Genomic DNA, 12,833 nt, shown 5'->3' with positions numbered 1-12,833 from the left:
TACTTCCTGCCCTGACAACGAAGTTCTTTCACCTGACTGCACGTATGCTTCTAATGGCACTGTGGTACGTAAGGAGGACCTGAAGTTGTTTGAGGAAGTATTAAAAGCTGCGAATGCCTATCCTGAAAAAGACCTCTGCAAAGAACCTGTTCCTGTCCGGAGGGTGTCTTTAAAGGGGGGGTACTGTCACGGTTCTCGTCGTGGCTTTCAGACAGTCAGGCGTGGTCACCGTTGAGTGCCTGACATTGGATTTGAACCTGTGTACTTTGACATTCTGTCCTGTTAACCTGCCTGTGAGCCAAACTTCAGCTCATATGGATCCTGTCTTGTTAATCTAGTATTGCCTGCAGCACTAGGGGGCTGGACTTCACCTGAGTGTGCTCTTGTCTTTCATTGACCACCTGAAGCTAATTGCCCAATTAAGCAAGCTATAAAACACTGTCTCTCACTGAGAGCATTGGGAGTTCATTGCTGATCCTTCCTTGTTCCTGTGTTGCTGATCTATGTTCCAGACCTTGTTCCTGTGTTCCTGTTTCCCAAGCGTGTGTTCCAGACTGACTCCGGCTTCCATCCTTACCTTGTTGTTCCTGTGATCCTTATCCGGACTCCTGTCTTCCAGTGACTTCTGTTATTCCTGGACTTCCCTTCCCATTGCATTCCTGCCGGTCTTGCCTATTGGAGCACCATCCCTGCCAAGCCCCCGTGCACAAATTCACAGCACCAGGTGGCTTTCTTACCTGGTCACCCTGGACTGTGGATATCTGCAAGGGTGAGCGTGCATCTCTGCGTTACAGACTCCAACAAAGGTAAGCCCCGTGACACTCTCCCCTTCCATCCCTATCGAGCGACTTGAAATGGATCGCATTCACAGAGCCCTAGCCCCCCGCAAATCCGAGGGGCCACCCCGGGATATTATTGCCAAACTTCATTATTACAAAACCAAAGAGCAACTGCTCCAAGCAGCCCGCCAGAAAGAAATCTTGGTGTTTCAGGGCCATACTTATCAGCTCTTCACTGACCTCTGCAAGGCCACCATCATAAAACGGAGAGAGTTCAAACCCCTGTTACAAGTTCTCCAGCAACATCAGATCATCTACTCCTGGGGCTTCCCCTTTTCTGTGAGATTCACATATCAGGGACGCAAACACACCTGTAAATCAACTACAGATCTCCAACACCTCCTCTATGAGTTACACCTGTCCTCTCCCTCTGACATCTCGAACTCTCAACAACAGCGCAGACGCTCTGCCTCAAGGTCTCCCCAGAAGACCACCACCTCCACAGCTTCGATCCCTAAGCGAAGCCGCTTCACTTCTCCTCGGCCTGAACTCGCTGACTCCATGGACTGACTGAGCCCTGCTTCCCAGGAATCCTCTTGTCGCCTAACCCAACTGGATTGAACACCTGCAATCTACCGCTACTTATGACTCCTACCCCCCCCCTTTTTTTTTTTTTTGCTTTTGTTCCTTTTTGTTTCCATTTTTCTCATTTGACTCTAGCCTGTCCCTCGTGTCCAGCCGTGGACTCCGGAGAGGACTTGGTTACATGGACCCACCTACATCCTTCTGCACTCTTGTCGGGTAACTGACTCTCGCTATCCACCCAGCATGGTAACTATGCCTCTCTCAGCTGACTTTCCCACATCACTCCCCTCCCCCAACCCCCCCCTTTTTTTTTTGGTTGTTCTGGGACTATACGGCAGCCGCCCATCCTCAAGCATGCCGTTATCTCTGTTTATTAGACTTACATGAAAATTTCTGTGTATGTGTGTGTATATGTGTATGTATATATATATATATATATATATATATATATATATATATATATATATATATATGGATGTGTGTATGTATGTATACATATGTATACGTGTATATATGAAAATTAAAATATTTTTTTTTTCTTTTTTCTCTTCCCTGTAAGCCTGTTTAATCGCTATGTTATACTACACCCTTGTGAACTTGATTACCTTGTTTCGATATCTCTGGTCACACTTATGTATCCTTCTGTTCCTCAAACCCATTGGCGGCACTGTCCCCTGCGGGTAGTCACTGCTGCCCCCTACTTGCCCTTAGAACTCTCCACTAGGAGATTTCCTGGGGCAACCCTATTCCCTCTGTGAGGGTGCCGGCCACCTGAGCAGACGGAATGCTTTTTGCTTTACTGAGTACTGCACTACATCTTCCAACTTCTATGTCTCCTCTACTCCTCCTCTCCCCCTCTTTGCTGAGTCTCCCTCGTCCTCCCTCCCCCATGTTTCCCTCTGTCCCCTTGCCTCGCCGGGGGGGGACCACTGGCACCTATGTGGTTTTCACCACTAGCTTCCTCTACCTCCGTGATGAATGGCCTCCCTGAATGTGCTAACCCTTAATGTTCAGGGCCTAAATTCTCCTCAAAAGCGGCGCAAAGCTTTCCGCTCCTTTGCTTCTATCAATGCTCATGTCATGTGTTTGCAGGAAACTCATTTTACCGCCTCCCATACGCCTAAATACTTAACTGCCTCTTATCCACAGTTCTTCACAGCCTCAGCTACAGTCAAAAAAAGAGGGGTTCTGATAGCTTTTCATAGAACAACTCCGTTCCCGCTCTACTCCTCCATCATTGACCCTGAGGGTAGGTACCTGATACTCACTGGTTCGCTGCTAGATACTGACGTGACTATAGCTTCCTATTATGCGCCCAACTCCAGGCCGCACTCCTTCCTCTCCCATTTCTTGCAAATAGTAGCGCAGCATAAGAGAGGCACGGTCCTATTGTGCGGGGATTCTTATCAGGTAATTTACCCCTTTTTGGACAAAACCCCTATCTCACCCCCCTCAACCCCCCACAAGCTCTCATTCCAACATTTACTCCACCACCACTCGCTTGTGGACACGTGGCGTGAACTTAACCCCGTCCGGCGACAATACACGTACTACTCTAATCCCCACAAGACTTTCTCATGCATAGACCACATCCTCACGTCGGTAGCGACCTCTCCGTTGCTCCTTCTCTCCTCTATTTTGCCAATCTCATGGTCCGATCATAATGCAGTCATCTCTACCTTTGATTCCCTGGTACCCAAACAACACGGCTTCTCCTGGTCTCTGAATGATACTCTTCTGACCCATCCCTCCCATAGACTAGAAGTAGCCACAGCAATCAAAGACTACGTCTCCCATAATGTAACCACGGATGTGACCCCACTTACGATCTGGGAAGCCCACAAGTCTGTACTTAGAGGAACCCTCATATGTCTGGCCTCCCGCCGTAAGAAAGAACGTAAACTCCTCTATCAAACCCTAAATTCAAGTTTTAACCAAGCTCATGACCAATTTCAGTCACACCCCACCCCCGATAACAAAAACTTTCTTGACAAAGCAAGATTAGAACTGGATCTCTTTCTCACTGAATCAGCTGAAAAGGCAATAAGACGTTCCCAACATCAACTTTACACCAAGGCCAATAAACCTGATACCTTCCTGGCCCTTTCACTCCGCAATGCTAACTTAGTTAGGAAACCGATCCGCCTAAAGACCCCCTTGGGTGGGCACACTAGTAACCCTGTTAAAATACTCGAGACTTTCCGCTTACATCTCTCTAAATTGTACTCTACTACTACGCCTTTAGCAGACTCCCAAGTCGCTGAATTCTTTTCCGATCTCTCCATGCCCTCCATGTCCTCCTCTCAACGGGAAGAAATGGACAAACCCATTTTGGAACAAGAAATCCGCATTGCAATTAAGTCCCTTAAACGTAATAAGAGGCCCGGTCCAGATGGCTTTACGGCCTCATATTATAAGCACTTTTCTGATCTCCTCACCCCTATGCTATCCAAAGCCTATAACTCGATCCTTAAAGGTCACTCCTTTGGGGCTGACTCTCTTCATGCAGCTATCACAATGATCCCCAAACCGCAAACTGATGATTCGTCCTGGACAAACTACCGCCCAATCTCACTCCTCAACATTGATATTAAACTGCTGACCAAAATTCTGTCCACCCGCCTTAACTCCATCATAGGCTCCCTTATACACAAAGACCAAACGGGCTTCATCCCGTGCAGACAAGCAGGAGATAATGTACGCAGGGCAGTTCACCTGGCTCACCATGCACGCACCCACAGCATCCCTTCCTGCTTTATCTCTTTAGATATCAAAAAGGCCTTTGATACTCTATCATGGTCTTACTTACAATATGTATTGCGCGCATGGGGTTTTGGGCCTCATTTCCTGACTTGGATCTCGAGGCTATACTCCACCCCATCTGCCTACATCCGTTATGCGGGCTTCAAATCCCATACCTTCCCAATCCGTTGTGGCACTAGACAGGGATGCCCCCTTTCCCCGCTCCTCTTTGCACTCGCCATCAAACCCCTCGCCCTGAAAATCCGCTCCAACCCTAATGTTAAAGGTATAGAACTTGGGGGTCATCAACATAAACTATGCTTATTTGCTGATGACATCCTCCTATTTCTCACATCCCCCCCTCCTAGCCTCCTAGCTATTTTAGATCAATTCGCAGGACTTTCGGGTCTGATTGTCAACCCCCAAAAATCCAAAGCCCTCAGTATATCTTTATCCCCTCCACTCCTTTCCCATCTACAGTCAGTTCTCCCCTTCTCCTGGGCTACTCATCATCTCTCCTACTTGGGCATTCAGTTCACCTCCGACCCACTGGAGCTCTACTCTGCTAACTACCCTCCTATGCTCCGACATCTTACCAAACTCATGGACTCCTGGGCCTCCTTACCCCTGGCTTGGCTGGGACGTATCACGGTTGCCAAAATGGCTATTTTGCCAAAGATTCTATACCTTTTTCGGGTCTTACCCAATCGAGTCCCGTCCTATTATCTACGCCAACTTCAGAGCCGAACCTTTCGCTATGTATGGGGAAAAACCCGCCCTAGGGTACCACGAAGGGTTCTGTATCTCCACAAACTCCAAGGCGGATTGGGTCTTCCACAATACGCTAAGTATTATCAGGCTGCACAGCTGGCCCAACTTACAAAGTGGCATGCGGCCCAGGAAGTTCCCCTTTGGGTAGCTTTGGAAGCAGTTGACTGCGACCCTCTCTCTATGGCCAATCTTTTGTGGCTGAAGCCCGTGGACCGTAAGTCAGTTGTTAATCCTGTTATACGTCACTCTTTACACCTGTGGGATACCCTGAAGTTTAAATACAAGCTTCAATCACCCCATAACCCTCTGCTGTCATACTTGCATAATCCATCCTTTCCCCCTGCGTGGGAATCCCCTACCTCATTTCATCGGTGGTCTGCTGCTGGTCTTATCCGAGCCCACTCACTTATGGTATCCAATTCGTTCAGACCGTTCCCAACCCTCTGTGAAGCCCATGGTTTACCGAGCTCCGAAATATTTTGGTACCTCCAGATCAAGCATTTTCTAACACAATGCACCCACACTGATTCTACCTTACCTAATCTCACATCCTTTGAACATGTCTGCTTACATGACCCGCACTCCCGGGGCCTTATCTCCCTTCTCTATTCCAGGCTCTCGGACTCCCCCAACCGGACTCTGCCCGCCTACGCCAATAAGTGGGAACAAGACTTGTCATTGCACCTAGACTATGTAGACTGGTCCAACATTTGGCAAGCGACTAAGGCAGCCTCCCAGAATATCGTGGCTTCTGAAACTAACTACAAGGTCCTAATGCGTTGGTACTTAGTACCCGCCTGCATAGCAAAATTTCTGGCATCCTACCCCTCGACTTGTTTTCGAGGTTGCCTAAACGCAGGCACCCACTTACACATATGGTGGACGTGCCCTAAAGTACAAGAATTCTGGGAGGCTGTCTTCCGCATCCTTTCCACTCTGCTGGATACGTCCATCCCCCCAGACCCTTCTCTGGCCGTTCTGAATATGAAACCGGACAATGTCTCCAAATCCCGACAAAAACTGTTCCTACAGGTTACCACTGCAGCCAAGCAGACTATAGCGAAGGCCTGGAAATCCCCACACTTACCCATACCTGAGGTAAAACACAGGATCACCAAGGCGATGATTCATGCCAAAATAGAAGCAGTATTGCTGGACAAAGTGGATAAATATAACAGGCTTTGGCAACCTTGGGTTGAACATTTCCTCCCACCTGATTTTGATTCCTCTCTTTTGTTGCCATGATATTCCTCCTTCAGCTTCATTATGTTACTTATCTGATGCCAGTGCTCTACCCCCCGGCGACACCCCTCCTACCTTTTCTCTTTCCCTTCCCCCTGCTTCTCTCTTTTCCTCCCTCCATCCCTCTTTCTTTCTCCCTCTTGCCTCTCTTCCCCTGTACGTGCACTCATGTGTTTACTAAATATGTCCTAGACGTGTTGTGCCTCAATAGCATGGTTATGCTTTTGCACTCACCACAATTCCTGTCTACGTTTTCAATCTGAATATGTAACCCCTGTTTTTACCACTATAGTTGTTGACTTCACTTTTGTCGCTCTGTTTTCTCAATAATATTTTTCTTTGTATGTATATGAGTCTCGGAGTCGCCTCTATCTACGTAATAGCGGGCGGGAGGTCGCATCGCCCAGCGCGGGCACAGCTTGTTCCCTTTACAGGGTACCTGTGTGCCGGCTGCGACAGCCCCACCTCCTCTCATCCTGGTTACTTGCGGCTTGTTTTTGCAACCGCTTGTATGTACAGTTGGGTTTTGTATTTATGGTTTCTGTAACACCATGTTCTTCTGCACATTTCTGTATTTATTCTTCTGTTCATTGTTCTTCTGATGCTTCTCTTCACCTGTAAACCTTAATAAAACGTTTGAACAAGAAAATATTTAAAAAAAAAAAAAAAATGAACCAGGCATGGATCCCACAGGACTTTTCCGTATCTTGTGCAGAATAGAGATGGATACCGACCTTACCCAGCCATTGTTCTACTTTTGATCTTTCTCACTCTTTTGGGGTGTACCCTCATTTAAAATGACTGAAAAAAAGCAGTGTTGGCTACCTCGTCCTCCTCCACCGCCGCTTCCACCAACACCGCCACATCCACCACCACCTCAACCTCCCTCCTACTCCATATGGGCCTCGTCCTTCACAGATGAAGATAATGTTTTTATTTTTCTGTTTTTTTGTTGTTGTTTTAAGTTATTTCTCTATCCACAATTGTTTGCAGAGCACTTGCCATGCTCTTAACTACGTATTGCTGCCATTTGCAGCACTCTAGCCATTTCCATTGGTGTTTTAGAGCCATTTTAGTGCCTGAAAGTTCGGGTCCCCATTGACTTCAATGGGGTTCGGTGTCCGGGTAAAGTTCGGAAAAAGTCCGGGACACGGACCCGGACTTTTTTTTCAAGTTCGGCCGAACCCGCCGAACACGGACATCCAGGTGTCCGCTCAACTCTATTCATTATCATAACAGTAACCAGGACAAATGGACATGGTTTATTTCCCTAATGGATGCACAGACAGAAATAAAAACCTGGGAGGTGATCTAATCCTTCTCAACAATAAAAACTGCTTTTAGATATACTTTAACTACTTCCCCTTAGGTGGACGTCATATGACGTTCTGGGCTTTTTTATTTTAAATTGTAACTTTTATTTAGAAAAAAAGGACAAGATACAAAGAATAAAAACATACATGGGCAAAAAAGCAAAATCCAGTAATACAAAACCAGGGGCGGCGCCCCCATGTACAGAACAGAGTTACTACAGCAATAATGGAAAAAACCACATGAAACATCAGAAACTGGTGGAAAACAGTCAGGAAAAAGACAGTAGACCTGAAACCCGACCCAGCCAGAGCCCATAAGAACCTATGTCAAGGCAGAGTGATAAAGGTCCCAATCATTCCACACAGCATTAAATTTAGTCACATCATCATGGACCAAAGCAGTAAGGTATTCCATCCCCCTGGCCTTGGAAATCAATCGTAAAAGAAGAATTTTATCCGGAGGGGTGCGGTTGAGCCATTGAAGCGGAATAGCCCGCCTAGCTGCTAGTAAAATGAAGGAAGCCAATTTGTTATCTAACTTGGAGACACCGGGGAACGGGAGACCGAGCAAATAGGGCAATGGATCCAGGGGTAATTGTAGACCAGTAACATTACATAATACCGTCATGACCATAGCCCAGAAAGCTTGAATATCAGCACATTGCCAAAAAATGTGGAACAAGATGCCCACCTCCGCTCCGCATCGCCAACGCAAGGCAGAACTAGCCGGATTAATCTTGTGCAAACGAGCTGGGGTACGATACCAAAAAAGGAGAATTGTTAAGGTAGTCTCTCTCGGCACCACACACCGCTTTAAAAGCGGCAGTCCAGATCTTACTCCAAAGAGGCAAGGGGATTGGGCGTTGCAAGATCTTTGACCATTTGGACATATAGGGATATAGTCTTCAGTCAGGGGGGTAGCATCATGGAGGATGTTATAAATGGTGGACACTAAGTGACCCTGGTGCGGACCATGGGAACACATGTATTCAAATGCAGTCAGCCTCTCCAAAGACAGAGAAGACGTAAGGGACTTAAAAAAATGCCGAACTTGAAGATAGTAATAAAAGGTCTGCTTTGGAAGTGCAAATTTGGACCGCAACGCATCAAAGGAGAAGAGAGTGCGGGATACCGGATGGACCAGGTTGCGGAGTTGGAAGAGAGGGGGGGTGAGTCCAGGACCAAATTCTACCCAGCTGGAGACCATCCGGGATCAAAGGATTTAACAATACACTGGTCAGGGGGGGGGGCAAGGCGAAGAGACAGAAAACCTGTGAAGACACTGACGTCAAACTTCCATGGTAACCCTCATAAGAGCCAAGCTCATCCCCCCTCAGCACCCTATCAGAATGTAAGACAGGCGACCAAAGAAGGGAGCAAGGGTGGACCAGGAAGATCGCACCCCGCTCAAACTCTGACCATCGGTTGGGAGCCACCAGGGAGGACCAGGAGGCCGCCACACGGAGGTGGGAGGCAAAATAATATTTAGAAACATCAGGTGCTCCCAGACCCTCCATTCTCCTCGGGGAGAATACCACTGTCACAGAAAACCGATGGGGGCCACCCTTCCAAATAAAATGTAGAAAGGAGCGTTGCAAGGCTTTAAGCTGAGCCCTACGGATCGCCACGGGAAGGGTGTCAAACAAGTAGAGCAACTTGGGAAGGACATTTTTAATACATTTATGCGCCCCAACAGTGACAATGGGAGACCCATCCATTGACTTAGAGACTTGGAGACTTCACCAAACAGGGGGACATAATTAGCTTGATACAGCATAGAGTGGGAAGGGGTTAGAAGAACCTCCAAATATTTGAGGGCAGAGGGACACCATCTAGCCAGCGGGCATATGCAAGGGCATGGCTTCAGTTTTGGAGGCGTTAGACGTTCTAGGCTTTAAGTGGGGATATCTGAATGATGCCTGCAGCTGCAGGCATCATTCAGATATAATTTTTTTCCCCTGGTGATTCCCTTTACCCTAAGAACAATCATAGGGGGTGAACAGCTGCTTGATGGTTCTTACAGGCAGGGGGAGGGGACATCCCGCCACCCTCCAGTGCTTCTACCGGCTCGCCCGTGCGATTGGCGAGCCAGAGAAGGAATCGGCCGCCGGCGGAAGTGTACCATAGAGACTGCGAGGACCAGATGGTCCCCGGCAGTCTGTATGACTCTCGGAGGCCCGGGCGCGATGTGATGACGTCACGCCCGGCCTGGCAGTTTCAACCCTGCACTGATTTCGGCATTTGGCTGAGATCGCTTTTTTTTTTTATTTTTTTTTATTTTAGGCTTTCTAATTGACCTCAGATCTCCCTCAGATCTCCCCTATAAAGAGGACCTGATCCTATTACAAGGGATGTTTACATTCCTTGTAATAGGAATAAAAGTGATAAAAAATAAAAAATAAAAAATTAAATGGAAAGTGTAAAAAAATAAATAAATAAAAATAAACAATAAAAAAAAAAGAAAAATGTAAAGTGCTGCCGTCCCCGCGTGCTCGCACACAGAAGGGAACGCATGCGTACGTCGCGACCACATATGTAAACGACATTCAATCCATACATGTGAGGTATCGCCATGAACGTTAGAGCGAGAGCAACAATTATAGCCCAAGACCTCCACTGTAACTCTAAACTGGCAACCTGTAAAAATGTTTAAAACGTCGCCTATAGAGATTTTTTTAAGTACCGAAGTTTGGCGTCATTCCACGAATGTGCGCAATTTTAAAGCGTGACATGTTAGGTATCTATTTACTTGACATAACATCATCTTTCACATTATACAAAAAAATTGGACTAACTTTAGTGTTTTGTTTTTTTTTTTATTCACAAAACCATTTTTTTCCCCATAAAAAACAAGTTTGAAAAATTTCTGCGCAATTACTGTGTGACATAAAAAGTTGAAATGACTGCCATTTTATTCCCTAGGGTCTCTGCTAAAAAAAAAAAAATATATATATATATATAATGTTTGGGGGTTCCGAGTAATTTTCTAGCAAATAATTATGATTTTTACATTTAGGAACAGAGTGCCAGAGATCACCCAGTATGGAAGTGGTTAAACAATGGCAATGCTAATACATGAAGCCGATATTTGTGGTTTGACATTAACATTAGGTTTGCCAGTCAGCTAAAAAAATATTGAAAAATCAAAGGGCCCCCAAAGGCCACTTGGGTATTTTTTCCTTAAAGCCTTTTAGTTTGTTTTATATACATTCATTCACATATCACTGCAATGTGGCGATGTTGTGACTCCTGTGTTCCAGTCTACTGTATGTACACCTTTGTAGTAGTTTCCGATATACAAACCTTTGTTCTGTGTTAAGATTTTAAAACATTTTTAGTTCTGCTTTCAAACCAGCAAAAAACATGATGTTTTTACCCTAAAGCCACAAAATGTCCTATACGATTACAGTGTTAGGCAAAGTGCTGCAAATCAAGAGCGGGAACTAATATTAGACATGGTTTTCCACATGTGGCAGAACCTAAGAAGGTACAATTCTTCAGTAGAGACCGCTACAATGGAACGTGTATTTAGCTGCATGGTGCTACCAGGTTATATGCCACACTGGTGGCAGTCAGTGTTACAGACACTGGCAAATTGAAGCTCTGTACATAAAAGAAGTTGAGACATACTCAAGAATACAATTAGAGGGCAAGGCAGGAAAAGTGTGGATAGCATTCAAGCATAAAAGAGGCAACGTTCAAACACACAACAAACAATAAAGCTGACCATATACTAGTAGAATATTTGTACAAAAACTTTCATCAGTGCATCTGATGACATGTCTAAGAGCAAAAAAAATCACAAACAGACAAATCAGCTCAAACAACATAACTTATCGATTGGTAGGATGTATCCTTTGTGCTGATTCCTCTACTGTTAGTGAAATTCTTCCTCTGCCCTGACCTAACTATGCCCGCCAAACAGGATCTATGAATAGAGGGGGCTGAGCTATCAATCATTTGCCTGTCCTCCGTTTAAGGATTGTTTAAGGATTGTTTTCCATTCATAGAAACTGTAGTATCACATAGTCAGTCTCTCTTTATGAAAGCCTGTGCACCCTTGCTTGCCACCACCACACAGTGCCGGGAGAAGTATCTGAAATTTAGACTTACTATAAATTTACCAGGAAATCTTCCAGAGGAGTCTTTGCAGCACAAATCAGAGATCTGGAGGAAACCTGATTTTACTATATGCTGTTGTTGCCTAGTCCATGAGAGTGGTTAGGCATAGGCGTCTGGTGAGTCTGTATTTCAGATACTTCTCCCAGCACTGTGTGGTGGTGGCAAGCAAGGGTGGTCCCCATAAGTTGCACCTGTGATCCTTCATGTTTGCACTTTCATTGCTCTATGCACTTTATACCTATGGACTTTATGGACTCCTATTGATGTGATTTCATACTTTTGTGTATTTATGATTTTATGCTTATATTTATCACATCTGATTGATATATTTTGGTATATGTTATCATCCTATTTATTTGGTAAGAGGTTATCACCATCCCTGCGCTACTGAAATTCGAATGAAAAAGCCAGTTCCTGTTTTTTCTGGGTGAATTTTATTTTTTATTATATTTACTCATTTAAGTGGCAGCAATTTGTGTTATTTGTGTTATTCTGTCAGGTTTGTCTTACCTGTATTTTCTAAAGCGCAGTGGATTACAACATTGTCTATTAATTTAGTACAAGTAGTGATATTTATATATTTAATTTTTACTCTGTATTATAATTGCAGTTGCCTGCCAGTGAGTGTCAGGTCCACAGACCGTACTGTGCCCACTGCCCACCACTCTAATAGGGTGGCACAGCACCTTGCAGATAAAAAAGTAATTTAATTTTTCCTCTGTAAAATAATTGCAGTTGCCTGCCAGTGAGTGTCAGGCCCACAGACTGTACTGTGCCCACTGCAAATGGACTGTTTGCGGTTGTTTGCGGTGCCTTAAACAGGGAGTTTGGTCTGTCAGAGTTTGGTCTGTCACTGTGAAGCGGGCATAACCCTTACACCAGGGCTCAAAATTTCAAGTCATGAGCTACTAGCCAGGCCTTAAGAGTTACTCGCCACTTGTTGCCCCACCCAAACCCTACCCTGCTCCGCCCCTAAACACGCCCCCGTAAAATATCTCATAAAATTACACTGTTTTGAATGTTTTATTCAGAATTAAGTTACAAAAAAATATTATTAACAACAACAACAACAACAACTTTAACAGTATCAATGTAAACATAAAAGCAAAAAAGTGCTTTCCCTGAGTATAGGTGTGGCATTAAGGCAAATAAAGCAGGTTTTCCCTTCATGCCAAAGAATATGGCATAACAATATAAAGCCAATTTCAAACAGAGATTTTCTATGGCGTGCGTTGTACAGAAGTAGAAAGCCCTGTGTAACGTCCCCTTTCTGATGAAA

Source organism: Pelophylax lessonae, assembly GCF_965119305.1.
Source record: "Pelophylax lessonae genome assembly, chromosome: 9".
In the NCBI taxonomy this organism is placed as follows: domain Eukaryota; kingdom Metazoa; phylum Chordata; class Amphibia; order Anura; family Ranidae; genus Pelophylax; species Pelophylax lessonae.
The sequence above is the reverse complement of the archived record's forward strand: the minus strand, read 5'-3'. Positions refer to the sequence as shown.